This window comes from Geotrypetes seraphini, chromosome 1 (assembly GCF_902459505.1).
Source record: "Geotrypetes seraphini chromosome 1, aGeoSer1.1, whole genome shotgun sequence".
In the NCBI taxonomy this organism is placed as follows: Eukaryota; Metazoa; Chordata; class Amphibia; order Gymnophiona; family Dermophiidae; genus Geotrypetes; species Geotrypetes seraphini.
The window spans coordinates 349,362,424-349,380,288 of record NC_047084.1 but is presented as its reverse complement, the minus strand read 5'-3'; positions in this window follow the sequence as shown (position 1 = coordinate 349,380,288).

Genomic DNA, 17,865 nt, shown 5'->3' with positions numbered 1-17,865 from the left:
GCACTAAATAACGTTCCATCATTAACGTACATTTTTTTTCCACCTCATTAGAGGTACGGAGGAGAGCATGAAGTAAGGAGCACTCAATTTGAATTTCAGATATGCATATGTTTTGAAAGGGAGGGGGGAAGCCAAGCAAGTTTGTGAGGAAATAAATAAACAATATTTGCAGAAGCGACGTCAGGCTTTCAGGAAGTATGAACACAGGACATGCCCCCAGATTCTCTCCAGAGAAATGCAATGATTAATTTTCATTGCAGTAAACTAATTCATTAAAAAAAAAAAACAAGAAAAAATATCAACATAGCCAACGTAGTTTACCAAGCTCCCCCCCCCACCAATATCAACTGACAACTTCTATTATATTGCTTCATAATATTAATATTGAGGGTCCCAATTGGGCCCCATTTTGGGTTTTTCCATTGGTAGAGGTTCTTAGTGGTGGCAGTGTGTAGTGCTGAAGAGTTCTTGAAGACAGGTTGGTGTCCGGTGCTTTGAAACGAGCAAGATGCTAAGTAATTTCATTTTTAATCTTTCCTTTTACGAACCAGAGAGCCATTCAGGCATTACATCTTCTGCAGTTTCCTCGCCTCTTTCAGAGAAGCATATTGGGGCAGAGCCTGCCAGCTGTCTGCTTCCTTCGCCTTCTGCTGTCATTATCCTGAGGCACCACCCCACCTTCTGGACCTCTAGCTCATGTATGTGTGTGTTTAGGGAGGAGGTAGGGTTCACTAGCTTCTTTGCATACGCTGCATATGCACGGAGGGAAAAGACACATCAGAATGGGCAGTGCAAATGACTGTACAGTATGTGTACATAATGAATTATTTGAAAGGTTTTGCATTCCAAATGGGCCAGACTACCGATTGCTTCCTGATAAAAAAAAAAAAAATAGAGCTTTGATGCCCTGCAATGTTTGGAGCCACTTCATGCTTGCAGACCTCTGTATTTATCAATACAACAGATCAGGAAAAAGGAGTGGGGTTTTGTGTTTTTTGTTTTTTAATCTATTCTAGGAATGTACAGTTCCTGCTGCTGTTTCATCATTTGTAGTCCATAACCATTTTTACAAGCTCTATCATGGAAACAAAGGCCTGCTTTGTGGGACTGTGAGTAAACAAGTGCAGATGGGGCCGAATTTTTGCAAGGAGCATCGAGTTTTGAAGTCATTTGCATAACCTGTAGGATGATATTCCAGTTCTCACACAGAACACCTTGGATTCAACAAGAGAAATTCTGAAAATCGGGTTTCTAGAGAGAGCGAAAGGATATCCAAGTGAAATAGAATCAATCTGCAGACAGACTGGGAAATAAATCCAGTCAGTGCGATTCAAATATGTAACAAAACGCTCATGAAGCCAATAGGATCATGATTTGTATTCCATCCAGGGGAGAAAAAAAAAAAAAAGAGAAGTGTCTGGTCTTTACCAGGGAGTGCTGAAATGTTCCCAGCCCAACCAACCAACTTCCTAAACTCTGAGCGTTATTTTGCACTGTAGTTGAAAGAGTGTTATTTTATTTCATTAAATGCCAATTTGCATAAACAAAATTCTATGTTTTGACATTGTTTCAGATCATTGAATGAACTATATCCACGTCTGTTCTCGTCTTGGTTGGGTTGAGAACTTTTCAGCACCTCCTTGTATTCCGTGTTCACTCCTGCTGATTGATTCTGGAAAGCCTAAATCCTTCCCGATCACTTTTTAAGGGTCAATACTTGCATGGCGGAAGGGAGATAGGAGTCCTTCAATGGCATTATGGTTGGACTAGCAGAAGAAGAAAGGAAAAAAAAAAAAGGAAAGAAATGTTATGGGCAGGGAGCGAGAGAGAAATAGAGATAGGTACAAACAGGAAACTATAATGAAGATGCTAATAGGGAAAGGATGAGGAGAAAATTATAAAATTAATCAGAAAAAATCCCTTCAAAATTAAGTATCCAAGGATGCAAGATGGAGAATAAGGAAGGATGAAAAAAGAACAATAAAAGAAAAAACAAGAGTAGGAGAATAATGCAATGATAAGATAGAAGGATTCAAAATCAAAGATTCAGAGAAAGCAATTATATTTATATAAAACTATCCTACCCCTCCTTAAAAGGCATCTCCCTTGTTGGTAAACTTGGCTCTTCCCTCCCTTTCAGAATCACTCAGCTCTGGAACAGTCTCCCTTCCCCTCTCCGCAATTTGAGCCCCCTTCTACCATTCCGTAAGCATCTGAAGACCTGGCTCTTCTCCAGAACGTAACCCCGTCCCGCTCCTGGCACTCTCACACCAACCTCTCTTCTCTCATACTTATATAATTCCACTGGAGTTCCGTTCCTTCCCTAACCATGTAAACCGTGTTGAGCTCCATCTGCGGAGATGATGCGGTATATAAACCCAAGATTTAGATTAGATTAGATTAGATTAGATATTATTAAAATATAGAAATTTTGTATGGAATAAGATGAACATTTTCAAAACTGTTTCTTCAGACTGACCAGTGCTTTTACACACACAAATAAGATTTTGAAAATCTCCCACCTGAAACATGGACAGTGGAAATGCATGCACTTTTATCAGTGGCTGACACAGGTGTTCTCAGGAGAGTTGGTTTCATATGCATTCTTTTGGAAATGTAAACATGTGTGCATAAATGAACTCAGAAAATCTGTGCACTCAAAGACCCAATCTGAATACAAGCGCATAGTTATTGGAGGGGTTTTTGTTGTTGTTTTTTTTAATTTTCAAAGAAGTACAAATACCTTAATTTTTAAAATCCAGTTGAGTCAAATCAGAGAAAATTATGAGCATACTTTTAACTTATCTATGGTTTATAAAACAACCCAGCAATCAGAGGAAGCTGGCAAAACTAGACCTTTTTACTGGGATGTCAAAACATGGAGCTGGCTAGCTCACAGTTTCACTACTATGAGGGAGTACTGAAAAGTTATCCCAACCAAGAAGAGAATGATCTGAAACAATGTCAAAACATAGAATTCATTTCTGCAGCTATAGTGGTAAAATAATGCTCAGAATTTAGAAAGTTGGTTGCTTGGGCAGAGAACTTTATAGCACCCCCTCCTCGTATTTGTCGTGTGGAATACTGAGCAAAAAGAGGTTAGATCTGGCAACCATTATATTGCCTGCTATCACCCTTTCCCTCCCACATTCCACATGCTCAAATTGCAGAAAAACAGTTACATTACATTACATTACTGATTTTTATTCCGCCATTACCTTGCAGTTCAAGGCAGATTACAGAAGAGGATTTCTGGACATTTCCAAAGGTGTTACAGAGTAGAGTGGGTTGCTTCAGAGGATTGAAAGGTTTAATTCGGTGTTAATAATAATAATAATAATAACTTTATTTTTCTATACCGCCATAATCTTGCGACTTCTAGGCGGTTCACAATGAAGAATAGCTGTACAGTCAGCGAATTACAGTGTATAAATAGATAAGAGGTCACTGAGCGGTCAGTGATTACATGGTGCAAATTGGTTAGAAGAAAAATATACATAGGTTACAGTATAAAATTAACTTTTTACATGTTACATTGAAAATGGTCGGAAACCAGCAAGTAGCTGGGTACAATTGTGAAGAGGACATTATAACAGTCAGAGAATATAGGGTACCTGTAATGAGGAAATAAGAATTCAGGATGATGTGTGATATCTAAGGGCTCCTTTTAATAAGGTGCGCTAGCATTTTTAGCGCACGCAGAATATCAGCACACGCAAAACCCCGCACTACGTGGAAAAACTAACGCCAGCTCAATGTTGGCGTTAGCGTCTAGCGTGCGCTAAAACCGCTATCGCAGCTTAGTAAAAGGAGCCTTAAGTTTTATCATTTAAAATTAAGCATAATATCATTTTCACGTACAAGTGACCTAAGTGCCTAATGCAAAGTTTTGTTCCCTACAATCCCATTGTTACATTCTCTGAGAAGTTCAAAGGGTTTCTTGACATCAGGGCTGAAAAGGGCAAAGCTCAAGAATACAGGTTTGAGTTAGTGTCAGAATAAAATAGCTTGCTTCTTCCTTCCTGTACTATTTCTATACAGTCTGGCAATAGGCATTAAAGACCTTGCAAGATGAACTTTGAATTTCTTCCTTTTTTTTCTCAAAGAAAACACCCAGTACAGAATCTTCCCACAAAGCTATTTTTTCTGAATCTGGGGAGAAATTATATCTCAAAATATACTGGGTAACATTCCTCCACATGGTACACATATTTTTTAAAAAATGTAGCTTAAGGTGATATTTTAGGTCACCCTAATTACCTTATACCCATACTATTCTCACAATTATTCTCAGCCCTCAGAGATGCCACCAGGGGATCAAAAGATCATATCCTCTGGCTTTATGCACCTAATCGTCATAGGGTTGGTACAATGCTTTAGCTATTATATCTTTTTAAGTATTTTCATAGTTTTGTTATTTTTTTCTTTATATATATTACTCTTGTGATAATTTTAAAATAATAAATATTACTGAAGAGTATTAGTACTTAGCTTGTACGGAGTGGTTGCTGGTAAGGGATAAACAAGCCAACATGTTTCACCCGTAGAGGGGGTTTCCTCAGGGCTACTATCCCTTTTTTTTTTTTTTCGTTTTTCACGACGAGAACTTGAGAACTTAGATCGGGTGGTCACGTCGTGAAAAACGAAAAATAAAAAAGGGATAGTAGCCCTGAGGAAACCCCCTCTACGGGTGAAACATGTTGGCTTGTTTATCCCTTACCAGCAACCACTCCGTACAAGCTAAGTACTAATACTCTTCAGTAATATTTATTATTTTAAAATTATCACAAGAGTAATATATATAAAGAAAAAAATAACAAAACTATGAAAATACTTAAAAAGATATAATAGCTAAAGCATTGTACCAACCCTATGACGATTAGGTGCATAAAGCCAGAGGATATGATCTTTTGATCCCCTGGTGGCATCTCTGAGGGCTGAGAATAATTGTGAGAATAGTATGGGTATAAGGTAATTAGGGTGACCTAAAACATCACCTTAAGCTACATTTTTTTGAGACTTCACCTTATACAAAATTTATTTGTTTAAGCCTATTATCCAACACATATTTTTAAGGCATGTTTTTTTATTGATTTCTTTTTAATTAATACAATTTCTACATCTCTTCTGATACATGTAATTCTAAAACAAAAGTAAAAATGCAGAATCAAAATAACCTTAAAAATGTAGAGCCCTGTCAGTTACCCATTATTTCATTATATATAAATTAATGCTAAATTTTTATTTTTTTTTTGTGCATCCTGGATGATAGTGTTCAGTGCAATATTTAGTTGTAGACATCATCCGCTCATAACATTACATTCTAGCTGTATGTAGAGAATGACACAGGGACAAATTTTTCCCCGTGGGAACTCATTTTCCCGTCCCATCCCCGTGAGTTCTTTTCCTGTCCCTGCTCCATTCCTGCAAGCTCTGTCCTCATCTACACAAGCCTCAAACACTTTAAAATCATGAGTATTCGAGGCTTGTGCGGTGAAGGCAGAGCTTACAGGAATGGAACACGGACAGGGACAGCGAAAAAATTTGTCATTCTCTATATGTTATACATCATTACTAAGTTACTGGTATCTGCCTTATAACAGATTTATACTTTTAAGCCCAATCTCGCCTTTTTATTTCCTATGCAAATATGGTAATGGTACCATATCTGTGTCTTTCCCACAGTAATAATGTGCCCAATTCATCAAAGGTTCACCTTCCAAGCTCAAAGAGAGAGAGAGAGAAAGCTTTGATAAATCAAGCAAACAACTAGGAAATCAAACCACTGATCCGTTTAGCCTAGTTAGAAAACAGTAAAACTTAACAGCCCAAGCACAGTTCTTGTTGCAGAGTACAAGACTTTAAACTATAAAACCAAAGTAATCATGTGCTAGCCTGCATCCTTTGCTCCACACTGAGCTAATTTAGAAAATGTTCTATAAATATGTGTTTTTTTCTATATTTTCCTCACCAAATTAAAGCAGCATTTCTGATGTGGAATATATTTCATTTAAGGCTAAATAATATGTACAGTAGACTCTCAGTTAACTGGCACCCATGGGGATTGATAGATGCTGGATCAATGTAGTTTCTGGTTGCTTGAGAGTTACTATTACAAATAGGCCCAACTAATACTATCCCCCATACTATGCCATACCATAAACTGTTCCAGACAAACTACCGGTTTGTGATAGGCAAAGCATGGGCATACTCAGGTGTGGCGTGCCAAGTTTACACTTAAATTTCTGCCAGAAATTGATTTTATTTTCATTTTTATTTAAAGTAATACAGTATTTCTTAGATTTGTTTTCTGGCTGCTTGAGAGATCTGGTTAATTGAGTTCCAGTTAACAGAAAGTCTACAGTATTTATCGTAGGTACCTCTTTATGCATTAAGGCCCAGATTCTATAAATGGTGCCTAGCAGATCTAGGTGCCAAATTTAATTTTCTTAACTCAATTGGCACTGTTAATTGAAAGTGCCATTTAAAAACAAACAAAAAAAAAAAACCCAACAAAAAAACACCCCAATTAAGAAATGATTTCAAAAATTATCTGATAGGCACCTAACTAAGCAGGTGCCTACCAAAAAGTAGGCGTGGTTAGAAGATTCTGGGCAGATTTGGGGCATGATTTGACTTGGGCGCCAGCAAGTTCCTAACTTAGGCGCTGTCATTTAGGCCAAGAAAACCTGGCATAAATGGCAGAACGCCTAAGTTTTCAATGCATAGTTTCAAGTTTCAAGTTTATTAGTTTTTCATATCCCGATCATAAAGCAAATATCTGACCGGTTAACAATAAAATTTAAAATAGAAGAATAAGAACTAGTTGATAGTGTATTAAAGAGTATAGGGAAAACATATTAAACATATACAGACAAACACGACCATGAGGATGAATGGGGAGGAGGGGAAAAGTTACATAATATTAGAAGAAATGATATAGTGGGAAGGGAAAGAACATGAAGGATAATTGTGCGTGATGTTATGAGATGCCCTAATGTAGAAGATGAGAATTGTGAGAGTGTTGAAAATTTAAGAGATGAAGTAAAGATTAGGATTTAGTGAAGGCATCTTGGAATAGGAAAGTTTTAAGATTGGTTTTAAATTTTTGTAGATGATTTTCGTCACGAAGAAATTGAGGGAGAGAATTCCATAAGGTTGGAGCAGTAATAGCAAAGTTAGTTTTCCTAGTATAGTAGGACTCTTTTAGAGACGGAATAAAAAGAAGTTTTTGATCAGTGGATCGTAAGGATCGGGGAGAGCTTTGGGGAATTAATAATTTATCGAGGAATAAAGGTAAGTGAGATTGTTTGATTTTGAAGGTAAGCAGTAAGATTTTGTAGGTTATACGATGCGTGACTGGGAGCCAATGAGCTAAGAATGCTCAGGTGTTGCTTTGTACGATTCTATAAACAACACGTAATGGATGACTGACAATTGTGCTCAACGACGCCTAGGAGTTAAGACTAGAATGGTGCTCAGCGCAATTCTGTAAAAGGGATGCACCATATATAGAATCATGTTTAGCTGCCATACACATCACTAACATTTGTGTACACCCATTTAAGCCAAGAAAAACCAGGCCTAAATACCTGCGTTTAAGTTATGTGTGGATCAGGAGTATTCAGTATTAGTGCGTATAACTTTTAGGAATGCCTATGATCTGCCCATGCTCCTTCCCTAGCCACACCCCCTTTTGAGATTTATGCACTAGAACCAGGGCCGCCGAGAGATAATCCGGGCCCTGGTACAAAGAAGGTGTGTGAGCCTAATCTACTAGTCGTGCTTGTGACATAGTGGAACTTAGAAATTTTTTTACCAGCTTTAGCTTGCCGAATGAGTGCTCTGCAGAGGTGACAATGGCAGAAATTGTCAACAGAGTACGCAGACCGACACATATATTTGAAAAGAGTCCTTCCAGTTTGTACTTTTTCAAGCAATTCAGCAGCTCCAATGGGCTCAGCTGGTTCTCTCCAAAATTTGAACGATGAACAGCTGGCAAATGATTTATCTCCATTACAAGATCTTCACTGATATCAACAGGATATTGATTTGCCAGTGATTTTGATTTTTCGTCACGCTCATCTACAGGAATTGTTAGGTACTTCCAGATGAAGCTGAACTTCTCAGAAATGTTCACTGCAGCATTGAAACGAACTGTGAGTCCACCAATAACATTATCCAACATTACATAGAAAACAGACTTTCTTTTTTTTATATAATTCTTTATTAATTTTCAAAATTTCAACAGTGCAATACAACAAATGCAACATATAATGATGCAACAAAAGCACATTCAACTTTCACATGTTCATAATCAACCATTTTCCCCCACGCACCCACCCACCCATCCATCCAATAATCATTCAATAAACACAAAAACATATATTGCCATAAAAACCTTACTCTATTCTGAATATTAATATCTTCCCACCCATCCCAAGTGTGAATATTCAAAAATCAATTTAAAACATAAATAACCCTCTCCCACCCTTCCCTGGATATGTACCAAAGTAAACAAAAAACTGATTCACAGTCAACAGACAATTATAAGGAAAGCAGACTTTCTGAAATACGCTTCTTCAGGGGAGTCATCCATTTTATGTTGTTGTAACAATTTGGCATCTGCACCATGGAATCTCCTTTTGCGTTTTAAGTCACCACGACTTCCAGATAGTTTAATTTCTATGTGTAAATTGGAAGCAACATGCTTAGCTTCACTCCACATACTTTTCCAGCTGTTACAAAGATCTGTCAGTTCTGACATCAAGGTTTTTATGTTGGACACTTCTACATCAAGTGTTGCATTTCTGGACTGGATAACTTTGTTACAGAAATCAACTGGAATTAATAGTTTGTACCATACAACAGACATTATCACACAAACGAATGATGTCACATAAGACAAAGCTCCATTAATCTCTATTCTTGTTTTGGCAGTTAGGTTCAGCTTCAAGAGGTCTTCTAATTCTAATTTGATGCCAGGCAGATGGGCTACAAAGGGTTTCACACTTTCAACACGGTCTGACCACAGTGTGCTAGATATGCCATGAAGAAAACAGCCAATATGAGTTTGCAAAATTTTCCATTGATGTGGAATAGAGTTAAACAAGTTATAAACAGTTTGTATAGTTCCAAAGTATGTTATGGTTTAAAGAATACATTCTGCAGCATCATTTCTACATGAAGAAAATATAGCTGTTGGATATTTCTCAAGTATTCTTGCTTGTGCACCTTTATATTTTCCTGACATGTAGGCTCCTCCCTAAGGAAGTCCCTGATTGGCTCAGGCGCCTCAGGCCCCTCCCAAGGGAGGAGCCTGAGATGCCTGAGCCAATCAGGGGCTTAGGCCCCTCCCCCTGCTGACATTGCTCGCTGGAGGCCTACAGAGCAGGAGAGACTGAGCACCAATCCTGTTCCCAACTTTTAAAGGTATGGGGAAGGGGTGGGCACAGGACGATGGTGGTGAGGGGGTTCCAATGGCAGGAGGGAGTTGGCATCCCTCCTGCCATATTTGCATGGATGGGGAGGGGGAGCAGTGTCAGGTAAGTTCAGGGGGGTCCCAATGGCAGAAGGGAGTTGGCATCCCTCTTGCCATATTTGTGTGGGAGGGACGGGGAGGGGGGATCCCAACTGCAGGAAGGAGTTGGCATCCCTTCTGCCATATTCACACAGGCAAGGCGGGGAGTGGGGATCCTGACAGCAGGAGGGAGTTGGCATCCCTCCTGCCATATTTGCATGGGCGGGGAGGGGGAGCAGTGTCGGGTAAGTTCAGGGGGGTCCCAATGGCAGAAGGGAGTTGGCATCCCTCTTGCCATATTTGTGTGGGAGGGGCGGGGAGGGGGGATCCCAACTGCAGGAAGGAGTTGGCATCCCTCCTGCCATATTCACACAGGCAAGGCGGGGAGTGGGGATCCTGACAGCAGGAGGGAGTTGGCATCCCTCCTGCCATATTTGCATGGGCGGGGAGGACAGCATCGGGTGGAGCGACTGGTGGCAGGAGGGAGTGCCATTTTGGGGGTGTTAGGGGGATGGGGCACCATTGGAGGGAGGCTATTTTTCATTCTTTTTTTATTGGCAAGATATTTTGCATGTGTAATACATGCAAAATATCTCTGCCATTAAAAAAAATGAAAAACAAAACAGCAGAAGCCCTGACAACAGTGACAGGAGGCTGCTTCTCCTGTCATTACTGTCAGAGATCTGCCCCGACTCAATCGCTCACTGAACAATTGAGAAATGATAGTGATTCAATCGCTGTTTCCAAATTGGCCAGAGAATTGGCCAACAGCGATTGAATCGCTATCTTTAGTGAATCTGGGCCTAAGTCTATAAGCGGCATAGAAATTTTTAAAATTAATTAATTAATTAATTAATTAAAGATCAATGGCATGGTCAATTACCATGCCAATTTACCTTGTTAAATCAATTTGTGTTATGTGTGGAATTTAGTTAGGCATCACTAGACATCTGTAATTAGGGCTCCTAGTGGTACCTAACTTACCCCCCTCCCTTTTACAAAACTGTAACGTGGTTTTAATTGCCAGCCGTGGCACTAACAGCTCCGATGCTCATAGGAATTCTATGAGTGCCGTAGCTAATACCGCCACGTGCAGGGCAGGATTAATTCATCGAGGGCCCCTAGTCACCCAAGTACACTTGGCCCCCCTGCCCCGCCCCACCCCACCATGCGCACAGGCAGAAACAGGAAGCTGCGTCAGAGGGAAGCTTTGGGCAAGCATTACCACTTGCAAAATTACTGTTCCCGTTGCCTTTCTTACCCGTGTTGCTTGCTTGTCTTACTTTCCATCAATGGGGGGAGCCCACATTGCCGATCGGGGGGGGGGGCCGTGTTGCCGATCGATGCTGGAGGGGCCCATCGCCGTTTGGAAAAAACAATGTTGATGCTCTCCTTCATCGGGCCCCCTTGACCATTTTGGGCCCTAGGCACATGCCTACTGGGCCTATTGGTTAATCCTGCCCTGGCCGCGCGCAGTGCTAAAAACCACACTACGGTTTTGTAAAAGGGGGGTGGGGGAGCTAGGCATCATTTTTAGAGCCTGGCCCTAAGGGACAGATTCTGTATAGTGCGAACAAAGTTGGATGTGCATTGCCAATTTGCATATGCAACTTAATAGTTGGCAATTAACAAGTAATAATTGGCACTAATTAGAATTTACATGCACAACTTTCTAAGTGTATTCTATAAAGTGATGTGCATAAATTCTGGGGTGTGGATCTCAAAAGATGGCAGGGCCAGGGGAGCAACTTGGGCAGGTCAAGGGTTTTCCTAAAGGATAAAGCGCACTGTTATAGAATATACCTGATCCATGCATAAATTAAGCATGGGTATTCAGGCCTAGTTTTTACTGGTCTAGATTTAGGCACCCAGAGGGCTCACATTGGGAGTGTATTCTATTTTTAAAAATAGGTGCCTTAACTCCTTTAGAGAATACAGCTGTAACCGGTTATCAATAATTCCAATATTTAACCCATGATCATTTATACACAATAAGGCAAAAACAGAACCCTACAAAATATAGCCAATAAACTATTAATCAAAAATGTTCCTAAAATTGGCTAGATCCCCCCTGTGCCTGAGCCAGAAGTCTGCAGTATTGCTGAATATAAGAGCAGAAATATAGTTAAGGTCAAAGATATCAGTATGAGCCCGCCCTAAATCGTGGAAACTTTTTGGCTCAGGCTAAATCTCATAGGTCACCTATGAGATTTAGCCTGAGCCAAAAAGTTTCCACGATTTAGGGCGGGCTCATACTGATATCTTTGACCTTAACTATATTTCTGCTCTTATATTCAGCAATACTGCAGACTTCTGGCTCAGGCACAGGGGGGATCTAGCCAATTTTAGGAACATTTATACACAAACCACAGTGGAGCTATTTGGAGATGTTGGTGTGCAACTTTATTCTTCAATCATGAAAACCTGTGCAGTGGCTCGACACGCACGTGTTTCGGCCAATGTAGCCTGCCTCAGGAGCCTTATTATTTATTTGATATTCTTTGAGTGTTAGAGTGTTCCAAAAAGAATCTTCACAAGAACTCTTATGAGGCTTCCCATTCAGTTTCAGCTACACCGTCAGAAGCCTTCCCTCTGATGTCCAAGGAGCTTCCTTTGATGTCAGAGGGAAGACTCCTGGCTCAGCTATGGGACACGCTTAGGAGCCGCCGCCCGCTACTTTGTGCAGAGAAATAACTGTGGCAGGAAGAAGGAGGAAGCCGGCCAGAAGGTAAACACCCATCGGAGGGAGGCACATACTTGAGGCACAGAATGGAGGGAGGGAGAGAGAGGGGCACGTTGGGACTCGGGAGGGAGGGAGAGGGGTGCAATGGAACACTGAAGGTAGAACAGGACCCCCATTTGTAAGTACGAGTCCGACGTAAGTCGGATGTTCGTAAAACAGGGACTGCCGGTATGTGAATATACGTAGGATGATTGATTATGGCATAATTATGCCGGTATTAATGAATCTGTTGTAACACCTCGCAGAACCACTTTGTAACTCTGTATTGTAACACCTTTACAGAAGCTCATGCAAACCACTCTCCAGTCATTAGTAGCAGTATAGAAGCTCTCAATAAACAAACATTTTAGCAGCCCTTATCAAAGATCAGGAGTGCTAACAGTAGCAAGGTACAAAGTTATTCTGAGTACACTGTGCAAACCAGATTTGGAAGAAGGGATCTAAATGAAAGTGCAACCAAAAGAGGAGGGGGGGGGGAACTTCAAAAAATAAGAACAGATGGAAGGAAACTTGTTGTTTATTGTTTGAAATTAAGAATAATAAAGAGCATTTATTTAGAAAACTGTCTAAGTTGTTAAAAGACAGACTGAAAAATTTGATGGCTGTACTGGAAAAAGTGCCAGCTGTATGTTCTGTTCTGTTGAAAGATAAATAAAAGACTCGTGTGAAATAACGGTAATGATAATTTGCACGAAACGTGGCATTAAATGAGCAGCTTGCTTAGGCCACAACTATATGTAGCAGAAATGCGATAAATGAATACTTAGAGAAAAAGACTTTAATAAAATTCAGTATTTGTTAAGGGTTTCAAAACCCCCTTTGCAATCAAAGTAGCTAGTGGTCATTGCAGACATGCATCTGCCTGGAATTTCCAAAGCGTTGGACGTGGCTCGGAGTACTTTAACTACATTTGCTGTATGTGAATTTCAAGCATAATGCAAATCCAAGACTTTGTTACCCTGGGTGAAGGATGCCAAGAGAGGGAAATTAGCATCAAAGTAAATCCTACTCTACAGCATCTGCAGTTGTTTTAATAGTGTGTGCAGCTCAAACAAAAACAAAAGAAAAATAAGGCAATTAGCTCGGGCTACAGACTCTAAATGAGAAAAGCGGGGCATAAAACCAACACAGAAAGGAACAAAATTAAACATAAAAATAAATGGATCAATTTTCAGAGGGAGTTATCATGATAGGAGGTATTGTTCTTACACAGATAACTCTAGCTGACCGTGACCTATCTAGATACTTAGCAAACACTCGGACAGTGCTGCTGGCCTCCACTGAACTCTCCAGTAGAGAATGGCACGGGGACAAATTTTTCCCCGTCTCCGCGGGAAATCATTTTACCGTCTTGTCCCAGCGAGTTCTTTTCCTGTCCCTGCCCCATTCCTAGAAACTCTGGCCTCATCTGCCCAAGCCTCAAACACTTTAAAATCATAAGTGTCCGAGGCTTGTGTGGTTAAGGCAGAGCGTACAGGAACGGGACAGCGACAAAACTCACGGGGACGGGGGCGGGGAAATTGAGCTCTTCCAGGGGTACGGGGGCAAATTTGTCCCCATGTCATTCTCTACTCTCCAGTTAATGCTGGGGCAGGCTACCGTGTTTCCCCGATGATAAGGCAGGGCCATCAAATAAGACAGCCCCCCCTTTTTAGAAAAAAATGTAAAATAAGGCACCCCCCCCGCAAATAAGCCACCCACCGATACCTGCGCTTACCCGAATCGGGTGGTACGGTGGGTGACTCCGTGTGGTCCCTCCGTCTATCGTATTTGCCTCCATGGCTGCGTGCCGCGCCTCGTCATGAAGTGAAGAGGAGGAAGTGACAGGACTGCAGCGCGCGCACGTGACTCCGCGTAAGGAAACACAGGCAGCTTCCCTCATCCCTCCCTAACGGAGACTGCAGGAGTTTGTTCACGGCCAGAACATCCAATACAGGTAATAAAATTCTGTTTTTTTTCAACAATAACTGTGTACTGTAGTCTTCTTCATGGGTAAATAAGGCATCCCCCCGAAAATAAGCCCTAGAGCATATTTTGGCCTTTCAAAAAAAATAAGACAGTGTCTTACCATCGGGGGAAACAGGGTAGGGGAAGAGCCAGGACAGAGGTATCCTTCCTCCTTTTATCCCTCTATCCTGGAATTCCTCAAATCCAACCTCCACTAGATCCACTCAAAAATTAAAACTATCCTACCCCTCCTTAAAAGGCATCTCCCTTGTTGGTAAACTTGGCTCTTCCCTCCCTTTCAGAATCACTCAGCTCTGGAACAGTCTCCCTTCCCCTCTCCGCAATTTGAGCCCCCTTCTACCATTCCGTAAGCATCTGAAGACTTGGCTCTTCTCCAGAACGTAACCCCATCCCGCTCCTGGCACTCTCACACCAACCTCTCTTCTCTCATACTTATATAATTCCACTGGAGTTCCGTTCCTTCCCTAACCATGTAAACCGTGTCGAGCTCCATCTGCGGAGATGATGCGGTATATAAACCCAAGATTTAGATTTAGATTTAGATTTAGATTTAGATTTAGATTTAGACAGAGCAGGGAGTTACCCGATTGTTTTGGTCTTTCAGACTGCACACTTGATCTTCCCCTGGAAATTGTTCTCCCGACGCATTGCTCCGCCCACCCGTACGCATTATCAGGATTCGCCCGACCGTGGAGTTGATCACCCCCCAGGCACTGTTCTCCTGACTCATTTCTCTGTCCACTAGTACATGTCATCAGGATTCACCCAGTTACTCTTTTAAATGACATCTAATGACGGCATCCGCGGCATTTATTTTCTCGCTTGTTGGTGATATATTGTATTACTGAAACTTTGTGCGTCTTTTTACCAGTTTGTGTCTTTCAGCCTGAGGAACTGACCTTCCCCTGGGCATTATTGTTCTTCTGATTCATTGCTCTACCCACCAGTGCGCATCATCGGGATTTGCCCAGTCAATCTTTTAAATTGCATTTAACAGCTGCCTCGGACAAGCTCCTTGGGGTAATTCCTGGGGTGACTCACATCTAACCGCATTATGCCTCTACCTTTCATTCTCTACTCGACTTTTTTTTAACCTCACCACCTTACACTGTTCCTACTGATGGCAGCAGCTGGCTCAGAATGTATTCCTGTTCACCCCTTTACAGCTCTTCTGCAAATGAGAATCCTTCCCTCTTTCCTCAACGCTTTTCAGTCCCCCTACAATCATTTTCTGTCACACCACTGTTTCCATCCAATCTACCGATTTCCCTTCTTAATTGAAGGTTTCTCAGAAACAAGACTACTCCTTTATATGATATTCTCACTAGATCCCCAAAACATCTGCATCACAAAAGCTTGAATGCATAGGAGCGAGGAGACCCTCCTTAATTAGTATATGCCCTCAGACTATATTGCTTCAACATGCTGACTTTCCCAAAACAGTGGCATAGTAGCTATTTTCCTGCCTCACTCTCTTCAATCAATTGAGCTTCCCCTAGACATCTTCATCTACCAAAAATGATACTCCTGAAACTCCTTTACACAGCTCTTCTCATAAGAACGGCCATACTGGGTTAGACCAATGGTCCATCTAGCTCAGTTTCCTGTTTCCAACAGTGGCCAATCCAGGTCACAGTACCTGGCAGAAATCTAAATAGTAGCAACAGGATGTTTGGGGCGGTACTTGGAGAGACCCCCCAGGAAAGAGACTTGGGAGTGCTGGTCGACAAGTCAATGAAGCTGTCCGCACAATGTGTGGCAGCGGTGAAAATGGCGAACAGCATGCTAGGAATGATTAAGAAGGGGATCAAGAACAGATCAGAGAAGGTTATCATGCCGCTGTACCGGGCCATGGTACGCCCTCACCTGGAATACTGAGTCCAGCACTGGTCGCCGTACATGAAGAAGGACACAGTACTACTCGAAAGGGTCCAGAGAAGAGCGACTAAGATGGTTAAGGGGCTGGAGGAGTTGCCGTACAGTGAGAGATTAGAGAAACTGGGCCTCTTCTCCCTTGAAAAGAGGAGACTGAGAGGGGACATGATCGAAACATTCAAGAAACTGAAGGGAATAGACTTCGTAGATAAAGACAGGTTATTCACCCTCTCCAAGGTGGGGAGAATGAGAGGGCACTCTCTAAAGTTAAAAGGGGATAGATTTCGTACAAACGTAAGGAAGTTCTTCTTCACCCAGAGAGTGGTAAAAAACTGGAACGCTCTTCCGGAGGCTGTTATAGGGGAAAACACCCTCCAGGGATTCAAGACAAAGTTAGACAAGTTCCTGCTGAACCGGAACGTATGCAGGTAGGACTGGTCTCAATTAGGGCACTGGTCTTTGACCTAGGGGCCGTGGCGGGAGTGGACTGCTGGGCACAATGGACCACTGGTCTGACCCAGCAGCGGCAATTCTTATATTCTTATGTTCTTAACAGTCCATGAGCAGTGGCTTTCCCCATGTTTGTCTGAACAACAGACTATGGACGTTTCCTCCAGGAACTTGTCCAAACCTTTTTTAAGCCCAGCTATGCTAACCACTGTAACCAAATCTTATGGCAATGTGTTCCAGAGCTAAACTATTCTTTGAGTACACACAGTTTTGTTTTAAAAGTATTCCCATATAATATCATTGAGTGTCCTCTGGTTATTGTACTTTTTGAAAGGGTGAAAAATCAATTCAATCTTACCAGTTCTTCACCATTCAGGATTTTATAGACTTCAATCATATCCCCACTCAGTTGTCTCTTTTCCAAGTTGAAGAGCCCCAACCTCTTCAGTCGTTCCTCATATGAGAGGAATTCCATCCCCTTTATCATTTTGATCACTCTTCTTTGAACCTTTTCTAATTCCACCACATCTTTTTTGAGATATGGCGACAAAAACTATGTGCAATAGTCAAGGCAAGGATACATCATGGAATGATACAGAGTCATTAGAATATTCTTGGTCTTACCATCCCTTTCCTAATAATTCCTAGCATTCTGTTTGGGTTTTTTTTTGCCATAGCCATATACTGTCAAAACTACACAGGAGGAAAATAACTTCAAAAATCAAAAAGTGTGAAAAAATTCAAGAAAATAAACAAAAAACACGCTAGTGTAATTACTGTAACTTCTTAAAAGTCCTCTTGGAACTCCATATTCCTTATACTTTAATCAATGGATAGTTTGTGCTCAGAGACATGGAGGAAAAAGGGGGACAGAAAGTATCCAAAAAAAATCACCACCCAATCATAGCATAACTTCCACCTTAACACATTTTTATATGTGCATGACTTGAAAGATTGTATTATTGAAAAAGCACTTATCAAACTCACTATAGGAAATATAATTGCGAAAGCTGAAAGCACACCTAATCTGTGTCTATAAGAAGTCTCCGACTAAGAAAGCTGAAACTCCATCGAAATGAAAAACTACACTTAGACCAGCTTTTCCTTCGCTTTAAGCAGAGACCAGTGTCTGATGAGGTGCAGGGGCAGAGCAAGCTCACATGCCATTCATCAGCCAGAAAGTTGAAATTTTGAAAGTAAGCCTATCTGAAGCCTAACTTAAGCCTAACATAAGTTTTGCCCACTATATTTCTACTCCTTCCAGATGTTCTCATCCATATAACAATTTCTTGATGTAATCCCCCATTCA